Source organism: Diabrotica virgifera, chromosome 5 (genome assembly GCF_917563875.1).
Source record: "Diabrotica virgifera virgifera chromosome 5, PGI_DIABVI_V3a".
In the NCBI taxonomy this organism is placed as follows: Eukaryota; Metazoa; Arthropoda; class Insecta; order Coleoptera; family Chrysomelidae; genus Diabrotica; species Diabrotica virgifera.
Genome location: NC_065447.1, coordinates 15,797,537 through 15,823,487, shown reverse-complemented (window position 1 = coordinate 15,823,487; position 25,951 = coordinate 15,797,537). Strand labels below are relative to the sequence as shown.

The 25,951-nt window shown below is 32.3% G+C and overlaps 1 protein-coding gene across 4 annotated transcripts in view; it reads right to left on the bottom strand.

The window, feature by feature from the left end:
- The window catches only part of LOC114332477 (uncharacterized MFS-type transporter C09D4.1-like), a 61,616-nt gene extending 38,692 nt beyond the window's left edge, over positions 1-22,924 (bottom strand). The window contains exon 1 of one of the 4 annotated variants that reach the window (XM_050652306.1): positions 22,685-22,924. The gene's annotated coding sequence lies outside the window, so the exon portion shown is untranslated. Of the gene's footprint in view, positions 1-20,742; positions 20,761-21,167; positions 21,176-22,684 lie in introns of those variants that run through there. The other 3 variants (XM_050652307.1, XM_050652310.1, XM_050652309.1) reach the window with 3 other exon arrangements.
- Positions 22,925-25,951: the final 3,027 nt, after the last annotated feature.

Genomic DNA, 25,951 nt, shown 5'->3' with positions numbered 1-25,951 from the left:
AAAAAGTTAAAGTACACTTTAATAAATAAATGATTTTTATTAGATAATTATTTATTGAAGATAATTTATTTATTAAAGTATACCTTAACTTTTTCTATGATTAATATGGATAGTATGATTAAAATCACGGATTTTTGGGAAAAAATTAATTTTTTAAAAATTGCATATTTGTAATGTACAGAAAAATTACATACCAATAAAAAAAGAACGATCAAAATATATTCAGTAGATCCCGAGATATAGAAAATGATAGTAGTTTTAAGTTGCTTTCTATAGTTTTTGAACTCGCGCATTTGTCGGCTCCCAGCTCTCCCTTCACTTACCACGATTATACTAGTCACCAATTAAACTACAATTTTTAAAATTCGTGTAAAATACCAGCTTTTCTAATATTTAAAATGACTTTTTCTACAGACAATATTTTTAAAGTTATTCTAAATGTTTTTAATCTACATAATTTCACAAATTTGGCATTAGGATTTTTGACTATATTAGATAATATTTTTATCGTTTTCTACTTTCATTTGACATACTCAGAATTGCTCAATCTTTATTATTTTCTGTCTTATGTTATTGCAAAATAAAGGTCTCTGAGATAAACAATTAGAATATCTCTTAAACTAATTAATGGATCGGTCTCAAATTTTGAGGGTTTGTTAAGTACCCCAATATCCAACTTTGGGTGAAACACTAAAGTTCTAACAGTTCTAAGGTAGTTTTAGTAAAAGTTATTAACAAATAACGATTTTCACTTATTTTGCAGTTTGCGTAGCAACAAATTAACTTTTTAACTTTAATTAAATTTTGTAATTTTATGTCAAGTATTTAGCTTTTGAAAAGGGTGCAAAAAATCGAAAATTCGCGATTTTTGCACTAAATTGTTAATAATTAAAAAACGGACACGAACTCTAGGCAGGAAACAGGTAAGTTTTCATCCTATAGATATACGATAACTAAAAAAGTAGTCAGCTGCCTGGATATTTGAGTGTCCCGAACATGGTCTATTTCTAGCTTATTACCCTGGTCTATATCGTACATCACACTATCTATTTACGGAAAACTCGAAACAGAAGTGGAAAATCAAGTGAATAGAGCAAACAGAGCTGCAGGTTGTCTGAATGAAACAATCTAGAGAAATAAAAATATCGGAAAAGAAATGAAAGGCAGAATTTACAAAACCGTCATCAGACTAATAATGACATATGCGGCAGAAAGATGACCTAACACAGAGAGGACAAAAAGATTACTGGAAACAGCAGAGATGAAACCCCTTCAAAAAATCGGTGGTAAGACACTAAGGGACAGAGTTATAAGTACAGAAGTATGACAGAGATGCAAGGTGGAGAACAATAATAACTGGGTAAGAAACAGAAGAGTAGAATCGAATGGCCACATAAGCCGAATGACCACAGATAGAGCAGTAAGAACAGCGAGAGACTGTTCCCCAATAGGAAGACGATCAGTGGGAAGGTTGCAATGTCTCTGCATAGCTAGTTCTATTTTCTACGGTCTACGCGATAAAATATTTCGTAGAACTACTTGCAACTAAATTTTTGTTCGAATACCATTTTTTATTCATCTCACTAATCTTATCAATCAATCTGATGCTGGCAACTATAAGTAGATAACGGTACGTCCGATAAACTAATTCATTATAATAACATTTATTTACATATTGACTTTCACAGAGCACTCCAGTTTTATATCAGCCAATAATTTAGTCAATAACAATGGCAATGTAATTATTTTGAGAGATACATAGATATATTGAGTATAGTATCTACGTGGATTCATTTAGATTAACAAGCAACACTGTTTATTAAAAATGTTTTATACAAGTTTTCGATTAGAATACATAATATATTATACATGTGTCTATGTAAATTGACGGCATATGAAAAACCTTTTTAATATTAATTTGTTGAATAAATAAACGTAAAGACGACAAAAGTTATGATCGTCAGCAAGAAAAATATAACAGAAGGTCAACTCTACATCAACCAAACACCTGTAGAAAGAGTGACGCACTACAATCACCTCGACACCAGAATAAATAAAGAATGGATCAACAACCAAGAGATTAGAGAGCGCATCGGAAAAGCTAGATCCACCGTATTGGACCAAGAACGTCGGAAAAAAATTTGTAATAAGTTTGTTCGTAATCAGATTATGTAAATTAAAGCATTGCCTACTAATAGGTAACTACATTATTTTGTTTACATTTTCCTAATAGATAGGTATTGAAACTATTAGGTATTTCCAACTCAAACATTTAGAATTACGTACCTGCGGCTTTTCAAAACTATTAAAGTCACTATAATTTTAAATTTGATTTTATTTCTGTCCACACATCAATAAAAACTAATATTATACAATATTTTTGTTTACCGATAATCTCCATATTGAACAATTATTGACAGATCATTTCAAAATTTCAACACCCAATCAGAGCCCGTATAACCACTAATACCATACTGTCGGTGTGCGCATGCGCGTGGTAAATCAAATTTTACCCTCGATCGATTCGTCGCTAAAGAAGAATATGTTCAAAAAAATCACAACAGCGATGGTTTATTGATGCCATATTTTTTTGTTGATTTTGAAAATTTTTAAGAATTGTTGATATTGCTAATTTTCCTTATATCGAATACAGGGTGAGTCACAACACAAGTACATTCTTTTCTCAGAAATTTTAAATGGAACACCCTGTATTTTATATTACTATCGAAAAATATCATTGCCGTACTTTAATTTTTGTATAATATTCCCTATGCCTAAATTTGTCAGTTTTCGAGATATTTTCATTTTTCAGAGCAAGTTATTAATTAGAGTGTTCTATTTAAAATTACTGTGAAAATATTGTACTTGCGTTTTGACTCACCCTGTATTCGATATAAAGAAAATTAGCAATATCAACCATTTTTATAAATTTTGACAATCAACAAAAAAAATGGGACCAATAAACCATTGCAGTTGTGCTTATTTTTATTTATACAAGGAGCTGAACTTATTACGATTTTCATAGAATATTGGTTATAACTTTGTAAATACCCTGTATAACATAACAAACATTTATAATATTTTTGTGATGGGGAAGTTAAGAAGATTTCGAATATAAAATAAAATATGGGGTGTTCCATTTAAAAAGCCAAAAGTTTGGTCTGCCACTATGTCGACACCTGATATGAAAAACATTGTATCTCCACTTACAATGTTTTTCAACTATGGCCTAAATAGCATCTATAAACGATAACCTTCAATTTGGTCTAAGAACTTTTATCCTATCTTATGTAATTATAAAGTTATTTAACAAAATAACCTCATTGTAAGTGCAAATTTTTGATCACTGGGTGGAAAAAACATTGTAACCAATGTTACAATATTAAATTTTTTTATTATTGAAGAAAATTTTTTAATAAAACATTGTAACATGCGATACAATGTTTTTCTCGAAACATTTATTGAGTAAGTTTTTATATAACTGCTTTCTAAGTTGTGATACAAGAGAGCACGATAGTGGAATATTACGATGAACAACATTGTAAGTCAATATAGTCAGGAGGTAAATTCTATATTATTAACTGCTGAGCATAGTAAGTATGCCTCAAATCGTAAAAACTCACATAAAAATACTAGTTTAGAATTTCAAACAAAAATAATAACACCTATATCATTCACTGCTGAACTAACTTCTACTGATGAAACTCAGATAATCAATGGTCACAGTGGATTGCATGCTCAAGATACATCGACAGTGGAACATTCTACATGCACCGAAGATACAAGTTCACCATTAGATACGTCTGCTAAGAAAAAATAATACCTCAAGAAGAAAAATCTTGGAAGGAAGAGACAAAGGGATCCTAGTGTTTGGAAAATGAATGTCTTGAAGAAACTGAGGAACTCTGGCCAAGAATATGCTGGCAAAACTGGAAAATTATCGAAAATTAGAGAACTGGGACCTGGATGTAACGATAAATGTATCAGAAAATGTAAATCGAGATTATCTGAAAATGATAGACTCAATTTATTTAATAATATTTGGGCAATGGCTGATCATGACCAACAAAGCGAATATTTATGTAGATATGTTCTCAGACAAGAGAGGAAAGTTGCAAAGCTAAAAGAGTCCAGAAGACACTGGACATATGAATATAATTTGCAGTTGGAAGAACACCGACTTCAAGTTTGTAAGAAAACATTTTTGGACACTTTTAACATAACAGATATGTGTAACCAACCACCAAAAGTCAGTACAGAAACATATTCAATACTGAGTTTAATATCGGTTTTTTGCACCGAAAAAAGATATGTGTCTTACTTGCAATCTACATAACACTAAAGCAGAGAAAGACCAAATAGAAAAAGAATATGCTTTATATATTGCAAATAAATGTGTTGCACGTGAAGCCAAAAATCGCGATAAAGAGGTTTCTAAGAAAACAGAAACGGTTGTAACTCCCTGCTTTGATTTGCAAAAAATATTAACTACGTTCCAATCAGAGGTATCATTGTTTTATTATAAAAGGAAGTTTAAAGTGTATAACTTTACTATCTTTGATCTTGGATCTGCGGAAGGCTATTGTTATGCATGGGATGAAACCACAGGTAAAAAGGGGCCTAATGAAATAAGTAGTGCGCTATTTGATTTTATTAAGAGAAAAGTTGCTGGTGGAGCATTAGAGTTTAGAGTTTATTCAGATTGTTGTGGAGGACAAAATCGAAATCGAATAATATTTTAATGTATATTTATGCAGCTAAGATCATAAATATTAATATTACACACACGTTTTTTGAGGTGGGCCACTCTCAATCTGAGGGTAATTCAATGCACACCCTTATTAAGCGAAGAAAAAAGAACCAAGTTGTTTATGTACCACAACAGTGGTATACACTGATAAGGTGTGCTAAAGTCACAGGAAAACCATACGATTTGAAAGAACTAAGTCAAAATGACATCTTGGACTTTATATCAATGTTAAAGAAAATGCCGAATTGGGATTTAGATATAGATAAACGCCAAGTTTTCTGGTCGAAAATACAATACGTAAAAATATATAACGAACAACCACATATTATTAGTTTGCAGTACGATCTTATTTCTGATCAATTATCGTTTATAAACTTAGAATGTAAAAATTCCTTTAGCATATAATGGGTTACTTCCCATAACCACTTCAAAATAAAAAGATCTTGTTGCTTTGTGCTCTGGTAAAGCTACACCAGAGCAATATTGCAGTTTTTATTTAAATCTTCCCCACTCTCAACAAACGGAATATTCGGATGATGAATCTGAATAAAAGTTTGCAAGGGGTTAATTTTGTTTATTTTTTAATAGAATATAAACTGTTCTATAATTTGTAAATGTTCATTTTGTAATAAATAAATCTAAAAGATATTATTTTATTTACCTACTTCTTGTTAGTATGTATGACGTAAATTCTTAAATATTACTTGTCTGAGCAAAAAAATCACGTTTCAAGTAAAACCAGTAAAATAAATTAATTATAATCTCTTTATTTGGATATTTACTGATTAGTTACAATTTATATCCACCTAACCAAAGAAACATACTGTGTTGAAATATCATTGTATGAACCACTTACAATGATTTTCACCTAAAATTCTGAAAAAATTTGCTATTGTAACTCGACCTAAATTAGGACCAGTAATGTTGACAACAATATGATATGTAAAAGTGAAAAGCTGAGAAAAAGTTATAAAATATGGATTAAGAACATCACAAAAAATGTAAAAGCTGACCCAGTAAAAAAATAAAATATTTTGGAAATTTCTTTAAATCGCTCTCCTGTAAACTAAGCAAAAGTGAGTTACAATGTTTTTCATATCAGGTGTCGATGTTATCGAACACCCTATCACATTCTAACTAATTTTGTAATGTGAAGCGCAAAGTTAGCTACAGTTTTTGTTATTAACTTTTATTGCTTTTGCTATCTATTACTATAGCGGATCTACTAAGCTTTGTCACACTAATCAATCACCCTGATTTTGTGTTTACCTGTACAGGTGTGCTGCGCAGTAATGAACGCAACCTGTATCAGCAGCCAGATGGCCGGTACGGTGTTCGAGGAAGCATAGGAAACAATATATGAAAGAATCAGCCGTCTTAAAAGGATTTCTCGAAAACGTTGCTAGCTCTTAGACCATATGGGGGCCTTTTTTAAGAGCTACAACTTCTCTCTTGGTAAATAATTGATGGATTCGACCGTTACTTGATGGAAGTTCATTTTATCTAACAATAAAAAACTGAAAACGTTTGTTTTCTATACTTCCACAAAATTTATTATATCTAAGTGACTACAGCTGTTTCGGCGGAGTGCCTTTCTCAAGTAATATAGTTTACAATGTGTTTGCCTTTTTAATCTTCAACTGAAGAGGTTGAGGAGTGGGGAGCTGTTTGTCTCGAGTTGGTCATTCAGAATTATATCTGTATTTTTCAGTTTATTATAGAATATGTAGAATTTTAAACTCTTCATTGAAAGAATGATTATGATCTAGAAGGTGAAGTGCGTATGTAGAAGTGTCTGTTTTTCTATTGTTGAATGCCCTTTTGTGTTCTGCTATCCGTTTGTCAAAAGTTCTGCCAGTTTGACCGATGTACGTTTTCGGACAGTCACCACAAGTTAATATTAGAAAGGCACTCCGCCGAAACAGCTGTAGTCACTTAGATATAATAAATTTTGTGGAAGTATAGAAAACAAACGTTTTCAGTTTTTTATTGTTAGATTCTCTCTTGGTATTTGGTCACGGTGTATTTGGTATAAAAGTAATAATGCTGCGATGGTATGATAACGTCAAGCGTTATAATGATCCTGAATGGCTACAAGATACAAGATCTGTTCGATTGCCTAAACTTATTCCAGTCAAAGTCATCACTACACCAAATCAGAATTTAAAAATTATTTGGGACCTGATTCTAGTTCACATTTCGACTCAAAACAAGTCGCGACGTTGAAATGCGACTGTGCGAGCCTTGTGGATTTTAGTTGAACTAACGAAATGATGTCATTAAATAGCGACTTGAAATTAATTGCGACTCCAAAAAAGTGGTTGATATTATAATTTCGAGACGAAATTATTGTGACACGGACAAGAATGAATGGCCGAAAGCGAGGTTAGGTTTAGTTTAGAAGATGTGTTTTGTTTGTTTTTTGCAAGGAAAACTAAAACAAAAGGTATTAATCTGGCTGGGTTTTATGGAAATTTGCTGGTTTTGGAGGAATTAGATAGAATAGTATTAAATTAGAAATATAAAAAAAAGAATATGTGTGTACTTTGTACGCACGTAAGAAGTTATAGGTACTTCTATTATATGATTTAAACGAAATTAATATACTTTTTATTTATATTTTATTTAAATATTAAACTAATTTATACTTACTACTTCTCAAACATTTTTATTAAAACAGTGCCAAAAATTAAAATAATAAAAGAATAAAACACACACAAACACATTAAAAATGCCACAAATGATTTCTGAACATTAATTGTCGGAAAAATTTTTAACTAAATACGTATTTTCTGAAAATAAAATTATATAATAAATATACTTACAATCATAAAATGTATAAAAAAAATAAAAAAACAAAAGTTTTTATTGGGATTCGAACCAGCTATCAGCGCGGTTGGTATATTGGGGTTCATTCGCCTTAAACGCTTCGCCACGGAGGCAAAGTGTCATTATGTGCGAAGATCGACTAACTAAACGGATTAAGCTTTTGACATTTTTGAATTAAATTAAATTATTTTGATTTTGAATTGAAAAAATACAACAAAACATAGAGTAAGAAAACAATATATTAGGTGAACATTGATAGAAATTTTGATGGTAATCAAATTATGTAAATAAAAGTATTACATACTATGTATTTTGGTAGGTTCAAATAGGTAGGTACCTATGATACATTTACAATTATTACGTACCTGTTGCTTTTAAAAACTATTTAAATGGCACTACAATTATAAACTTTTTTGTTTCTGTCCTCACAACAATAGAACTAATATATTATACATTTGTTTACCTTCATATTGAACAATTATTTATTATTGACAGATCATTTCAACACCCAATCAGAGCCCGTATAACGACTAATACCATACTGTCGGTGTGCGCATGCGCGCAGATCAATATAAATTCACCCTCAATCTCAATCGCGCCTAAAAAAGTATAACTTCAATAATTGAGAATTTCCACAACGTGAATTATCAACACAATGAAATACGTAAGGTAATAATCTGGGAAAATTAGTATAAAACAAGGAAAATTATGTACCAGCTATTTTATTGCTGAACATGCTGGAATCAAATCTTAAGATTTCATATATTAGTAATATAGCTATGCAAAGTCCTCAGAAAGTGTGCTATTTGGTTTATAAACAAATTAGCGCTCCGAAATCTTTTTTTCAATTATTGCTCTGTAACTCAGAAGATTTTAACGTTAAACCAAAAACATTCACATAAAAATTCACTGTAATTTAATTCTGCACATAGATATTTTTTTCCGATTTCCTTCGGCGGAAAATTTTCTCGAGAAAATCGAGTTTTCCAAACAAAATCTTTAATTTTCAACTAAAATTTTAGGGAAGTAATTGTTTATCAATAATTAAACAACTTGGTGACATAAATCTTTTTTGTTATGAGTGACTTGAAGATATGAAAATTTGTATGTACAAAGTGGACCGGAATAAAAAGGTAATGGTTCAAAGATTTAAATCCTGTTGTTAATAACTCTGTCGCAAATGCCGGTCAAATTTGACCGGTTTTACCTGGAACCACTCCTCGCAATTCAATTGTTATTTCTTCGAAAAGGCCACAGAAGCCGTGCCCTTTTCAACAGCGTTAACTTAAGAGGAAACAGTAGCGATCAACAGGTAGCGGAAACGCGTTCCAAGATTGCGGCTGTAATTTTGAATATTTTTTCGAGATATTCCGCACACGTATTCCTAATATAATAAAGAATGGCGGTACAGAGCCCAATTTGAAAAATATATTAATATGTGGAAATTACTCCGTAATTAAATACAATATTAAAAAAACGAGCCTGTACCGCCATTAAGAAGAACAAAAAAATACAATTTCTTCAAATAAACTTTTTTATCCGATGCCTAGATTTTGTGTCATTTTGAAACTACTAAAATTTTTTATTTCATTAGTAGTTCCAAAATGACACAAAATCTAGGCATCGGATAAAAAAGTTTATTTGAAGAAAGTGTATTTTTTTGTTCTTCTTAATGGCGGTACAGGCTCGTTTTTTTAATATTGTATTTAATTACAGGGTAATTTCCACATATTAATATATTTTTCAAATTGGGCTCTGTACCGCCATTCTTTATTATATTACGAATACGTGTGCCAAATATCTCGAAAAAATATTCAAAATTACAGCCGCAATCTGGGAACGCGTTTTAGCTACCTGTTGATCGCTACCGTATCACCTTAATTTAATTTAATTTAATATTTTCTACGAGATATTCTATTTGTTTATAAGCCAAAAAATTGTTTCTTTATAACATTCCTGAGACCGCTCAAATAGTCCAATTTCAATTCTGTAAAGTAGGTACGTTGAATAGGTATAGTGCTTTTTTCATACGAAAATCATAGTTATTCTGGTATATCATAATCTTTCTGGTTATTATTTCGGCCGAAATTTTTTAATTAACATTTTAATTATTGCTAAACTATTGGTTAGATTGTCGCCGGCCTCCTGATATATAATCTACTATAAAAAATCTTTCATGTCATCAATTTATATTGATAAATAATTACTTCCCTAAAATTTTAATTGAGAATTGCAGATTTTTTTGAGAAAACTCGGATTTTCAGAGTAAAATTATTGTTGAAGGAAATCGGAAAAAAAATAACTTTGTGCAGAACTAAATTACGGTGAATTTTTATTTGACTGTTTTTGGTTTAAAGGAAAAATCTTAGGAGTTACAGAGCACTAATTAAAAAAAGAAGAGGAGTGCTAATTTGTTTATAAATAAAATGGCACACTTTCTGCGGACTTGTCATACCCATATGACTAATATATGCAATCTTAAGATTCGATTTTAGCAATAAAATAGCTGGTAAATAACTTTTCCCAAAAATGGCATTTTTTTCGATAATTTTCCCATACTATCAACAAATGTTGCGGTGGTTGCGTAGCCAATAAATCCAATAAACCGGAGCGCCAACCCAAATTTTGAGCATTGTCAAAATGATAACATTAATATCCCCAGTTGTAACTAATATCGAAATTTTTTTTTCGATTTGAACTTTTTGAAAACGTTTTTCACATTGGATATAGAATCGTCAAAGCAAAATGTAAAATGTAATTAAAAAACACACGAGGGAAATAAATTTCTGTAGCTGGCTGTACACCATACATAACTCACAAAAAATAGTAAATTCCTTTGTAAAAGGTATATTTATAAAAAAAATCCTAAAAAGGGTTACATTACAGAAAGTTTTCGGAATAGTAATTCCATCATCAGTGCTTATTTCAGGTTAAAATACATGCCTGAGCCACCAAAATATGTAGGTATTATAATAACGCTTTAAATGTTATAGTTTTAAATTTTTTACATTATGTTATTAAAATAGACGTAATGTTTAAAATATTCCTGGATTCACAAGACTCACCCCACGCGGGTTGCAATGTTCAGAATATTATACAACCTCACATAACGGACTTCATGGCAACTGAAGTCGGAAGTCCGTTACGTGAAGTTGTATCCTCTAGCTAGACATTGTAATCTTCGTGGGGAGAGGCCCATGATGCCTAAAGTTAAATCCAGAAATATATTAAACATCACATCTATTTTAATAACATAATTGTAATCAATTTAAAACTTTATAACATTTAAAGTGTTTTTACCAAATATCTTGGTGACACAATGTACTTTGACCTGTAATAGGCACTGATGATGGAATTATTATTCCGAAAACGTTTTGTAATGTAGCACATTTTAGGGATTTTTTATAAATATACCTTTTACAAAAGAATTTAAATATTTTTAAAAAAATTTTAAATGTAATTCTCATTACAATCAATTGCGATTTAATTGCTTTTCTGATATGTTAGTAATAATCCCGATATGTTATAGTCCTGTCGCCAGTGGGGTACAACGGCCTCCTTTATTCAGATAGACTTACCCAAGTTTCTTTATGTATTTTGACCCGTAGAACACGAATTGTTTGGGTAACAGTTGATCCGGATGTCGATAAGATTGTTATAAACAAAGAACTTGAGGAATTACATAACAGCGATTTCTCGCAAAACAAAACATTTTTTTGTATTTTTTGGGCTATTCTAAGCAAAAAATGTTCTTACAAGTTTTTTCGTAGGATGCATAGTTTTCGAGATAACGAGGTTGAATTTTAAAAAAATCGAAAAATTGCAATTATTGAACTTGGATAACTTTTTAGACAAAGCGAAACCGGCGGGTTCGTTGGAGAAAATATTCCCATGAGATTGTTTTGCATAATCATATTCGTGAGACATCCCAGAATAAGGTTCAAGAAGTCGCCCACGTGAAAAGTGGTCCAATTATTTTTTTTATTTTTTTTAATCAAATTGCAAAAAATCAGTGTTTTTGGCCCGGACATATTTTTTTGGTTTTTTGGACCATTCTGGACAAAAAAGGTCTCTTATAATTTTTCTCTAAAATTGCTTGTTTTTGAGTTATAAGTAATTTCAAATTGAAAAAAACCAAAAAAGACTATTTTTAAGGCTTAATGACTCGGTTAAGTTATTATTATGAAAGTCAGAAAGTGATCAAATAAAAGTTTAAAGCCCGCCCTACAAGATCTGAAGAAATTTTTGTCATTATTTTATCATTAAGCTGTTATTTTTAAGTAAAAATAATAAGCGCCATGCACGTATTAGGCGGCCGTTTTCGCCTTGTCTATTCGATTAAAAACGAAAATAGCAATTCTGCTTACCGTATTTGAAAGTTTAAGTCAAATTATATCGGTTTTGATTATTTGCATTGCTAAAAATTTATTTTTTATTGCTAAACAAAACGAAACGTGGACAATACATGCGTTTTAATGCATGCTACGTAGAAATTGCCTCGCTTGCACTTGTACCTACTCTACTTACTCGTTCGATTTTAAATGGAAAATAATTGAAAACATCACTCAAACACTATGTGTTTATTGCTTTCTTTAACAATAAAAAATAAATTTTTAGCAATACAAATAATGATTAAAACCGATATAATTTGACTTGAACTTTCAAATGCGGCAAGCAGAATTGCTATTTTCTTCTTTAATCAAAAGTTATTCGGGTTCAAAAATTGCAATTTTTCGATTTTTTTAAAGTTCAACCGCGTTTATCTCGAAAACTATGCATCCTACGAAAAATCTTGTCACAACATTTTTTGCTTAGAATGACCCAAAAAATACAAAAACTTGTTTTGTTTTGCGAGAAATCGCTGTTATGTAATTCCTCAAGTTCTTTGTTTATAACAATCTTATCGACATCCGGATCAACTGATACCCAAAAAATTCGTATTTTATGGGTCAAAATACATAAAAAAGACTTGGGTAAGTCCATCTGAATAAAGGAGGCCGTTGTACCCTCCCCCTGGCGACAGGACTATTAGTAATTTTTCGTTTTCTGTGACGTTTTATTGACTTATTGATTTTTTCTGAAACTGATGAGCTGTTTATGTGGATCGCAAATTTTTTATGTTAATGTATGATTCATATTATATAATTTAATATTATGACTATGACGCATAATATAATCTTTGCAAATAAAATTTAACAAACAAAAAATTTAACAATTTGTCTTAAGAATTGTTTTTGATGATACTGCAAATATGATTCCCATTAAAATTTCATACAATTAGTAGTAATTGAAAATTAAATCTAATATACAGGATGTATTAAAAAGTAAGTGATAAATTAAACCACATATTCTGAAACCAAATAGCTCAACTGATTAATTTATTAAGTACTTTTTTGTCACACCACGTATACTAAAACCGATATTGACATTTATACATAATTATCTTTTTATTGTATCATTGTACGATATAATTTTTTTGACTATAATTATTATTATTGATGAATACTTGTTAAACCATATGGGACTAAAATGTTATCTTTTTGCATAATTATCATACTCATTGTAACAAACAAGTTTTTTATAATTCGTACATGGAAATTTTGATTGAATACAAAAAAAAAATACATACGATAGCATTACATACGATAGATAACCGGACACCTTCAAAATGGGTCATTTTTGATGTCTCGAATTTCCTAAACCTGTTGTCCGATTTAAGTGATTTTTTAATATATTATATTTATTCTTTAACAATATCGCTGTAATAATAGTGTTGCTAAACAGGTAAATTTTCATTATATACCGGGTGTACCAATGAAACTGTGTTTTTTTCTCAAACTTCGGATCACCCTGTTTAATATTCTAGCATGTTAAAAATACTCAAATTCAAACCCAACCATAGCCTCATGTTTTCTTAACATTGTGTTGTTTGATTCATTCGCTTATGTTAAACCGTAAAAAAGTTAGGCACTTTAACAATTAGCCATGTTTTTCATCAATACAGGGTGTTTTTAAATAAGTATGGCAAACTTCAAGGGGTAATTTTACATGAAACAATAATGACAGTTTGCTTTATAAACGGTATGTCCGCAAATGCTTCGTTTCCGAGATAGGGGGTGTTGAAATTTTTCTTACAAACTGACGATTTATTTATTGCTTTAAAACCGGTTGAGATATGCAAATGAAATTTTGTGGGTTTTAAGACGTAGTTATTGCACATTTCTTGACATACAATTAAGAATTTAATATTCACCATTGGCGCGCATACGGGTAATATGACGGCCTATATTACCCGCATGCGCGCCAATGGTGAATAATAAATTCTTACTTGTATAGTAAAAAATTTACAATAACTACGTCTTAAAGCCCACCAAATTTAATTTGCATATCTCAACCGTTTTTAAAGCAATAAATAAATCGTCAATTTGTAAGAAAAATTTCAACACCCTCTATCTCAGAAACGAAGCATTAGCGAACATAGGTTTATAAAGCAAACTGTCGTTATTTTTTATGTAGAATTACCTATTGAAGTTTGCCACACTTATTTAGAACCATCCTGTATTGATGAAAAACATGGCTAATTGTTAAAGTGCCTAACTTTATTATGGTCCAACACAAGCGAATGAATCCAACAACACAATGTTAAGAAAACATGAGGCTATGGTTGGGTTTTAATTTGAGTATTTTATACATGCTAGAATATTGCACAGAGTAATGCGAAGTTTGAGAAAAAACACAGTTTCATTGGTACACCCGGTATCAGGGCCGGCCCTAGGGTTTGCGGCGCCCTAGGCGAAAACAAATTTTGCGCCCTCATTACAGTTGAAAAAGTTCAACTAGCACTTTACCGGGACACGGTATTTCAACTCTGTGTTATGTTAATAATTTAATTTAATTTAATAAACCTTTGATTAATGACTGGGATATATAAATAAAATAACTGCTATTTTACATAACACAAACTTTAATTTCATAAAAAGCAAATGTAATTACATAAGACGTACTTTAACCAAAGGCATATGGGTTTAATGGGTCAAAGTTGAATTCTGTACATATAATTTTCATCATAAAAAACGGAGACTCAAAGTTAGTCTACAAATCTTTTATAACACTGTCTTAAACAATACACTGACTAACATATTGCAATATTGTTTGCTATTGGATTACTGTTCTATTAACTTCGGACTGAAAGTCACTTTTAAATACAGATTAGAAATTAACAGTATTTCTTGGCTAAAAACTAAAGTCCTAAGGGCACTTTTCTTGCTTTCTGCTTAGCAAATTCTTGAATGAGAACTTTTAAGTCTACTTGTCTTGCTCTCTCACTTTCAATAGATATTGTCGCCAGACCTACAAGTCTCTCCTGGCACATTGTACTGCGGAGATAGGTTTTAATTAATTTAAGTTTGGAAAAACTCCGTTCTGCACTAGCTACAGAAAGTGGCATCGTAAGCAAAATACGAAGTGCTACACATATGTTAGGAAATCCATTCTCAAGGTTGTGTTGGTAAATGTAGTTTAGGACTTCTTCAGGGCTTGATATAGAGTCGATGAGATGATGAGAAATTGCTTTCAATTCAGAACACAGTCCTACAGCATCAATATCAGATTCAATTAAACGTCCATCTTTTTGAATTCCTAATGATTTTTCTAAGTTGTTGCACATCGACTTAACCTCAGATGTAGTCTTGTTTTTAAGATCAGTAATGTTGTATAAAAATCCAAAGACACCAGATACTGTATTTAACTGGGAAAATCTTTCTTTTACCGCATTAGCAGCCGTGTCTAAAAGAGCAAAATAAAATTGAATCTTGAAACTTTCTGACGGGTCACTGGCAACATTTGCTGATTCATCTGTTGATTCATAATCAAACATTTTCTTCTTTTTTCTTATTCGGACCTTCTCCCTCTCAAAAATTGGTTCTATTCCAACTTCTTCTGCTACTTCCTTAGCATCAACCAGAACTCTCTGAAACTGTACATCACTTCTGGCTGTAACCAAAAACTCTTCGGTTTTTTTCAGGTGACTAACTGCTTTCTGGAGACTCAAATCCTTTTCTTGTAGTATCTTACTGGTTAGGTTTACCTGAAATAAAATATTGTGCCATGTAACAAGGGCAACAATAAACTTGAAGTCTGAGAGGTGTTTAAGTAATCCAAGTGCTTCTACCTTCGCAATACTGCCACTTGATCCTTTTAGAGAAGTGTCCTCAGAAATCTCCTCCAAAGCATCACACACATGAGACAAGTGGTACCGCAGAGGCGTTAGTGCATCAATTCGACTGGACCATCTTGTATCACTTAAGGGTTTTAATGTCAAAGCTGGAACATGACGGCGCAAAACATCCCATCGTCGAGTTGATGCCGAAAAAAACACATATGTTCGTTGAACCACATCGAAAAAAGTAGTAACCTCTACACAGCACGAAGCTGCATCGTTCACAACAAGGTTCAAAGTGTGTGAGCAGCATGGAACATAAAATGCACGTGGGTTGACATCTAAAATTCTCTTTTGAACTCCACTTTCTTTTCCTCTCATGTTGCTTCCGTTGTCATAACCTTGCCCACGAATATTCTCTACAGGCAAAGAAATCTCTTTTAACTTTTCTAAAACTACTTCCGTCATATACTCACCACTGGTACTTTCAGTGAGAGGCACAAATCCCAAAAAGTGTTCTTTTACAAGTACTTGATGATAACTAGATACTTCTGTTGAGGATGCCAGAGATGACTTTGGTAGTTCAACAAATCGAATAATAATTGTCATTTGCTCTACGTGACTAACATCTGGTGTGCAGTCTAAAATAATAGAAAAATATTTAGCCGTATGTACTGAGGACAATATATCTGCATTTATTGCATTAGCTAAAGTTTGAATCATCTCATTTTGTATATTTTTCCCTAAGTAATGAGTGTGCCTGTTGACATCACTTTTGATTTTTCTTAGATGCTCATTCATTATTGGGTCAAACATGGCCAAATATTCAATAAATTTTAAAAAATTTCCGTTGTCATTAACATCTAATTTTTCTGTCGTGCCGCGAAATGACAAGTTTTGGGACCCAAGAGTTTTGACGAGAGCAAACAGCCGTTCTAGAATTTTCTGCCAGTAAATTTCCTCTTGTTTTATTTTTTGTTCATAAACATTGTCAACAGTTAAATTTTTTTTAAGTGCTTTTTTCAGTGTTTTCCATTTTTCAAAGTTTTGAAGGTGATCATTTGATGTTTCGTGCGTTTCAAGGAGGGCCGACATATTGTGCCAGTCATTACAACCACTTTTGCCTAATGAAGAAGAGACATTTATGCCGCCAAACACCTTACAACAAAAACAGAAAACTTTGTCGGTAGATTTTGAGTATTGAAGATAGTCTCGGTACACATATTCACCATTTGGAAGCCTCCTTCTATAATGAAAGTCAGAAAATTTTCTGTTATTCACACCCTTCGGAAATTTTCCTTTTACTTGGTCAGGTCCATGCTCTACTAAAATGGTTCGTAAAGTTTGGCGATTAATATTTAGAGTGTCCCAAGACGCTGGATCAGCATAATCAAGCGTAACTTTGGGTGAGATTGAATTTTCCGGCAGTAATTCCACTGCATTATCTGTAACGTCAACGTCCATTTCAACGAAATTATTTTGAAATTCTTGCAGTTGACGTTCGTTGTTTTCTGCAGAAGTAGATGGCGGTTCAATAGCTGTTATCCTCCTAGGACATTCTTGAGGTTGGATCTGGATGATTCCCCCAGAAGTAGAAGGTGATTCAGTATCTGTTTTCTCTGTAGCATATTCTTGAGGTAGGAGCTGGTTGGTTTTTCCAGAGGTGGAAGGTGATTCATTATAACTTTCCTCCCTAAGAGTTGTGTCATTTGGTTTAATTAAATATTTTTCAAAAGACCCTTTAGCTTTTTTTGCTGACTCCTCTCTTTCCTGTCTTCTTTTCTTAAACCAAGAGCCCGAGTGTTTTCCTGACATCATATCTGGAAAGAAAACAATGATTGGATTAAGCTAACTTCATTTTGAAAAAATGAAAAAATTTTGAATGTCTTTACTCAAGATATGAAATTAGGATTACACCCCCAAGAAGCAAGGACTTCTCTTAAATAAAATTACATTAATAGCCTATTATTTTAATATTATTTATAAATACATTTAAAGTAGGCCTAATTTTGAAATCAATTTGATAGAAATTAGAAGTTAAAAAATTTTACAAAAAAATCCAATGGTCATTCTTGCTTAAAAAGTCAAGTTATACTGTTTTCAACAAAAAATAATTTGTTTTGATAAATATTTGGAAGCAAAATTAGAAATGTCCAGGTGGATTTCAAAACTAATAATTCATTCAACATTCATATTGTGTAATATTAAATAAATTAAACAACCACTCAGTTCGCCCAAATCCCAGAACAGCAGCCAGCATGACCAGCACTCAGCAGCCAGTTCCTAATCAATCACATCGGCATCGTAGGCGAAACAGAGGCAAGTGTTCACAAGGGGTTTTCTTTAAGTTATGATAATTAAACAATCTCAATTTTGATTTGATTTAGGCCTATATACAACAACAATATGACAATGGCCTATATGATATGATGACTGAAAAAAATTATAAATATGAAGAGTATAAGCTACTTACTTGTTAATTCAAACTTCCTTTTGCAGTTTTGTTATCGTAAATTAACAACTACTACTACTGTCAATCAATGCACAAACAAAGTCAACAACACTGCACTACTACACTAAACTGAAAAGTGAAAATGCATAACACGCAGCGCCCTAATGACAGACTAGTACTCTTATTCTGTTCACGCTATGACTGCTGGCTTGACTGAAGTGAAGAGTGTGGGGTTGCCGCGACCACTGCGCCACTAAGTAGGCTTACGCTCAGCGAGGTTGCCAAAACGAGTAATTAATGTTAACGTTAAGTTATAGTTTTGCGTTTTCTTATTTTATAAGACAACTAAAATAAAATATCCTTCACCTTTCATTACCCAGTGATTTTTCTGTCTCTGCGAGTTACACAACTACTACATGAGAAAGTACTACGTCCCTAATTTTGCGCCCTAGGCGGATTTTGCGCCCTAGGCGGCCGCCTAGTTCGCCTATATGGACGGGCCGGCCCTGCCCGGTATATAATGAAAATTTACCTGTTTAGCAACAATATTACTACAGCGATATTGTTAAAGAATAATGCTATAACATATTAAAATATCACTTAAATCGGACAACAGGTTTACGAAATTCGAGACATCAAAAATGACCCATTTTGAAGGTGTCCGGTTAATTTTGCACCCCAGTGTAAAAAAATATAATAGAAAATAATTTTTGGGATAATTTTTATCTATGTACGTTTTATACTTATTTGTATCTAAGTTCATTTAAGTTGATCTCCATGTTAGTTTTTTTTTAACATTCTCATTATGTTTTAGAACATCTAATAGCCACTTTACAGGATGCAAGTAATTGCGCAATTAATTGCACAATTTCTTGCGCAAGAACTTGTGCAATAAGTTGCAACTAACTTTCTGCAATAAAGTGATTACACGGTGCAAATGAAATAGACAGAAACTTTGACAAAATAGCATAAATTTTAGGTTATGTTTGTTTTTACAAATTAAATGTAATTTTTTGAGTAGAATTATCAGATATTAGATTAAAGATGTTAGATTATAATTTGAGAAAATTATAATATTATGTATTAAGTATAACAAAATCAATTAATACCTAATCCAAGTATGTAAATTTATTCATTTACAAAAGGAAACAAGTTGTAAGAAATAAAATAGTTTTTTTTAATCCCTATGTTGCATAATTAAAGTTATTCACCTGAATAATATTATCTGTGAAGCTTGAAATTGGTAAAAAGTTCCTCTAGTTTTGTTAATAAATTGTTTGGTTTGAAATTTAAGATGACAGAAGTTCAATGTCATCAAAATCTTTTATTTGTTGACAGCAGAAAAGTAAAAACAAACACTGTAGCCTTAAAAGTTACTAAAAATATAACCAAATTGCAGAAAAAATTGCATGAAAAATAGGACATGTTCTATTTAGCTGCAACTTATTCTTGCAGCAAGGAGTTGCAGCTTTTCTGTGCAATTCGCGTATGACACGATGCAATTTCTATTGCTGCAAGAAATTGTGCAATTAATTGCGCAATTAGTTGCATGGTGTAAAGTGGCTATAAGAACAGAAGTTGCTTAGAATTAGTCATTTTATCCAATTCCGGGGCTAGTTTGAACGTATATTTTTTCATTCCCGAGAAAAAATTTTTCACTCCGTATTTCCCAATTTTTGTAAAATGGAGGAGGTGTAGAATTGTAAACTTTTTCTTATATAATAATAGACAATTTCAGCTACCTATTCTCAAAATTTTCATCCTTCCTTTATTTTTTTGGAGGTTTTCGTAAAATTTTGTGTTCCCTGATCGGCCTAATTCAACATAGTGGTAGAAGGAACAATCAAGGACGGCGGAATTAAAAGAACTGGAGTCAACTACTAATAGAAATAGTAGCATAATTATTATGGGAAGAGATAAGGAAAGATTAGAAGAAGCATTAGCAATCTTGGTAAATCAAGCACGGAAAGGAGGTCTAGAAATTAACTAAGGAAAAACAAAGTATCAAATTATATAGCTCTAGAGGAGAAGATAACAAGACGATAGAAATCAAGATACAAAACTACACTTTTGAAAGAGTTCAATAATTTGAATATACTTATAAGTAATATTGAATAGCAAAAATAAGAAAAGAAAAGAAAAGAAAAGAAGTGCCTGAGCAAATATCGCTGATATGACAAATATCAACCAAAAACTTGAGATACCATAGATAAACTATGAAGGACAATAACTTGTTCAGATATACAAAATAGTCAATAATAGGAAGTATGTTGCTCACGATATAGAGATATGGAAGGAATTAAGAGAGGTCTATGTCGAAAAATGGACGATAAACGGCTAAGAAGAAGAAGAAAAAGAAGAAAAAAATAATCAAAGAGCTCTAAGTAAGAGCGACAAACATTCCATTAGGAATGAAAGGTCTTGTTGATAATGATAAATCTTCTGTCATAAAAATGGTGTTATCGCTCATTTTTAAATCGAGTCCCTATAAAATCATTGAATGCACAGGATTTCCATTTTAGGGTAAATAAAAAAACTGTAAGTTTTACTTACCATAAAATATTGAAAAACAGTAGTACTTTTGCCAGATAATTAGGAACCGTTAAAACGTATACGTATAATACAAGGAAAAATTGAGGAAAGACACCAGCGTCCAGTGACTTATTTCTTTCTAAAATATCTTAGTCGATGGTATGAAGTTCAAGCAGTGGATACAGTTCATACTACAGTAATAATTATAGCCAATATTGAATGAGAATACAGCACTTAAAGGAGAAACGTAACAAGACAACCAAAATAAGTAAATTGATCCTTAGTTGATCAGTAATTATGTCTTTACAAATGTATACAAAATTATACCTTTTTAGTAGAAATAGGTAATTTGGGAGGAATGTTATTCAATAATAATTAGCAACTTAGCAAATAAAAGTCAATTTAAAAAATACAATAAAACTAATAATTATTGAGTAGGTACTTACAAAGAATCCGTCGCGTCGTTTTAGTTCATAGTGCACAAACAAATATTATAAACAAACTACAGAAACGTGTCTATCTTTCAACTGCTCTGTTTATCAGTCACAATCAAATAAGGTAAGTACCTGTTGTAAATAAGGCAATTAATGTAAAGGCCAAAGCAAGTTAGTACCGAACTCCATTCATTTGATTATTCAGGGAAATATCCATGGGAAACATGGTTTTGATGGAAGAAAAACATCATGGCTGAAAAATCATGGTACCGAAAATCGACTACATCGTTATTTAGAGCTGCTGTCAATAAAGCCACGATAGCGAATATGGTAGCCAATATGATATCCAACGGTCGATAACTGTCATGGAACTAGAAGAAAAAGAAGCTACAAAACTGAGACAAGAAGGTCTGGGGATATGTATGATTTTTCTGTTTTGAGCAGTGCTATCGTGCGTTTTTATATCGAGTATAGAATCATTAGTGGGAGGGGATGTGAGTGGCAGTGGAGTAACGGCATAATCGCTGGCGCCAGTGCACGTGGGTTCGAGCCCTGCCAAAGACAAACCATTTTCATTTCCAATAATGACACGAGCCGTCTCACCGTGCCTCGGAGAGCACGTTAAGCCGTCGGTCCCCCTGGGCTAGTGTACATCGGCACTAGTTACTTAAAACAGGGTTAAAGATGTAAATGGCGCCGGAACTGTCCGAAAGGATCTCCCCGGCAAAAATGCCATACGATATTATTATTAGTGGGAGAGGATAGGCTACTAAAATGAACACCGAAAGCTAGAATGCAGGGAAAGAGGCCGGTTGGAAAACCAAGAAAGCGCTGGGAAGACACAGTAAACAGAGACACACAAGTCCTTTTAGGAGTCCATGTATGGAGAAGAGCAGCCACAGACAAGCAAGGGTGGAGGCAAAAAATAAAGGAGGCCAAGGCTCAATTTGGGCTGTGGCTGTAGTGCCATAGAAGAAGAAGAATAGAATCATTAGAAGTACAGATACGACATCTGGATTTTCTTTTCAGAATAAATAAAAAACTGAGAGTCTTACTTACCATATAATATTGAAAAATAGTAGTATTTGGTCACTTATTAAGAAGTGATAAAGTACGAACTCTTAAAACGTATAATAAAAGAAAAATTCAGGAAGGACATCTGCGGTCCAGGGACTTATTTCTTTCTAAAAAATCTTCCTCATGATGGTATGAAGTTCAAGCAAAGCAGTGGATAAAGTTCATACTACAGTAATAATTATAGCCACCATTGAATGAAAATAAAGCACTTAAAGGAGAAACATATAACTACATGAAATAAAAAGACACAAAATAAGTACCTAAATTGATCCTTAGTTGATCAGTAATTATTTCTTTAGAAAAATGTACCTATTCGTCGGACAGTAAAATTATACCTTTTTTAGTACAAAAAAGTAATTTGTGAGGAATGTTGTTTATCAATATTTAGCAACATAGCAAATAAAAGTCAAATTAAAAAATACAATATAACCAATTATTAACTAGGTACTTACAAATGATCCGTCGTTTTAGTTCATAGTGCACAAACAAAAATATTATAAACAAACTACAGAAACGTGTCTATTTTTCAACTGCTGCAAGTACCTGTTGTAAATAAGGCAATTAATGACATCCAAAGCAAGTTAGTACCGCGCTCCGTTCATGGTCACGATTTTATGATATATGTGATCGGATTCTCCAGTATATGAAATACCAAAACCTTTACCAGTTTTAGTAGACTGCGATTTTTTATCTTATCGGAGTTACTTTAAAATCAGCGCTGGAATAGATAGAAAATACCGGATGTATAGCCGAATAGACCGGTAGTGGTAGTAGTAAGTAGTACCGAATATGAACCAGTAACAAAATTCTGTCACATTCTTTGAGTGGCGGCCCGTGTGAGGTAGTGCCTTAGAGCCATGGCACTACCTTGCTAACTATGCAGAAACATATTTTTTATCTTCAAAACTTTTTAATTCCTGTTAACTTTTTTTGTGTGTATTTCTTTTGATCTTCATAAATTATATAAAATATAGCAACTATGGGCGTAATACAATCCCTGCCGACGCGACGGCGGAGAGTATTCGACAGGAGAATCTCCTTCATGCCGAAGTCAGTACTGGCACGACTAAAGAGAGAAAGATTTTACGAGCATTCTATGTAAGTAACAGAGAAAGAGCTATATTGGACTATTAGTATACCTTAAAATTAGAATCTCTGTGCCAGGCACGAGGGTATGATGCCAGGTCTATTTATTTTGAGTTCCTTTACGTGCTGGTTTGTCGCTTTTATTATGTATATTTTCTGTTAAAAAGTTTTTGTATTTATAATTAAACTTTTAGTGCATCCTGATCGTGGGTATTTTGAAAATATTTTGATTATTTCTTAAGTTTAATTTATTAATTGACAAAGAAGATTAGTATCTTAAAAAATTTTTTGGTGGTTTTTCGATAGAAAAAAAAACTGTAAATGTTATAAGGTGTTGTGGAGCTTTTGAGTTAGCTTTAAGAGGTCACGACGAAAAAGAAAATTCAGAAAATAGAGGCATATTTAAGGAGCTGGTCAATTTTAGCGCCGAATTAGACAACGACTTAAAGGTTCATATTATTCAAAGTACCAGATCTTTCAAAGATCTACCTTCTCCGGACATTTAGTTGCTTCTAATTTATTTATGTAGGAGAAGTTTTCTGCTTATAAGCATCAGTTTTTCGAATCATTTCTTAATGAAACATGGAGACAATTTTAATTTTTAAGCAAAACTCGGTTTAAAACTGAATTAGAAGTAAGTACTGTATTAGCGAGACGAATTAAGTACTACCTCAGGGGCTGTTTCGCTATCGGTTTTATTGTAGAGGGAAGGTTTAAAAAGCACATTTGAAGAAACTATTAAACTTTTAAGTATTTTAGTTACCATTCCTATATCAACATCTGAAGCAGAACGCTGTTTTTCGATGTTAAAACATAGTACTTTAGGTATGCTATCTGCAGGAAAGCATTTTGTAAATTGTATTGATAATTTTAATTATAAAGTCATTGAAAACTTTGCAACCAAAAAATAGAAGAATGAACTTCATATATCGTAAACTTTAAAAATGACATTACAAAAATGTGTGCATGTGTGTGAATAATGAAATAGTATTATTTTTATAAATTGGTAAATAGAGACTAAATCGTAATAACAATTTTCAAGCACTATCACTATCAGCAGTAAATGCTGGTAGTAGGTTAAGAGGTTTTTATTATTAATTAATTTACGGAACTGTTTTGATCAATGTTGGACAATTGCTTGGCACCTTGGATCAATAAACTTAAAATACATAAGATAAAAGTATCCGCGCATATTTTTTTTAGTTTTTGTTGTCAGTATACCTTTTTTGACAATATCGTGAATCCGTCACTAAAAATTTTGGCGGCTGCCCGAGTTCTGGCACTACCTTCTTAAAGTGGTACGAGCCGCCACTGCATTCTTTATGTATGAATGATTGTTTGAATTAATGAAGTTGGTGTTTAAGGGCGTAGGCGCAAAATTTCGGCTCAAGTGCTTTTTAAATGGATTATTTTTTATTTGTCTTTTTCTTCTTCTTTTTAGCATGATCGATCATGATAGTAGGCTACTGCCTGTTCATTTCCATCAAGTCTTCCCCGGACGATGAGGTCCAGCATTCTCGCTATCGTTTTGGTGGTCCACCCTGTGGTCTTTTACCTACTGGGTTAGTCGTTTTTGCGCTTTTAACGAGTCTGCTGTCCTCAATTTATATGTTTGTTCCAATATCTTCGTCTCTGTCTGACCCACCTTCCTATGTCCTGTATTCCACAGTTTTGTCTGGTGTCTTTACTTCTTATTCTGTCACTTAGAGTTTTGCCTTGTATACTTCTTAGTGTTCTCATTTCAACTGTTCTCATCATTTGTAACGTTCTATTTGTGTCTGGTCTTGTTTCTGCCGCATTTGTTATAATAGGACTTATTGTTGTTTCAAATATTTTGACCTTGCTCTCAGTATTTAGATATTAATTGTTCTTCCATATGATTTCTTTCGTATGACCATATGACCTCTTTTGAGAGATTTCCATAGCTTGTTATTTCCGCACCAAGATATTTGAAGTGATTAATTTCACTCCTGTTCCACAGTTTGAAGTCAATTTCCAATTTGCTTCTTATCGGATCTTTGGAAATTATTAGGCACTTAGTCTTCGCGGTGTTGATGAGCATATTTAGTTCTTTAGCTGTAATATTAAATGCATGCAGTATGCAGTAGCCTTTAAGGATTTTCTTCAGAATCGGCGATAGGGACAGCATCGTCAGCGTAGCAAACGACTCTAAAGAATGTGTTACCCATCTTAAATAAAGCTGTTCTGGGAAGGTTTTCTATTATTTTGTCCGTTAATAAATGAAATATGAAAGGGCTCAGTGAATCGCCTTGATATATCATGTCTTCTGTTGTCAAATGTCCTACTCTTATTATTTTTGTTTTACATTGTTTGTTAATGTCGTGTACTAGGTTAATTTGCCTGTGGTTAAGCCCTTTTCTCCCATTATTTCTAACACGTCCTTTAATAGCACTATGTCAAAAGCCTTGGTCATATCGACGAAACACATATATGCAGGTTTATTAAATTTTATTAATTTCTCCGCTATCTGTCTCATAAGAAATATTGCATCAATGGTAGGTAGATCTATATTTTCGGAAACCTTGTTATTCTTCCCGTATGGTTATAGTTTTGGCGATTTCTTCCAGCATAGTTTTTGTAAATACTTTGAGAGTCTGTTAAGCAGTGTTATT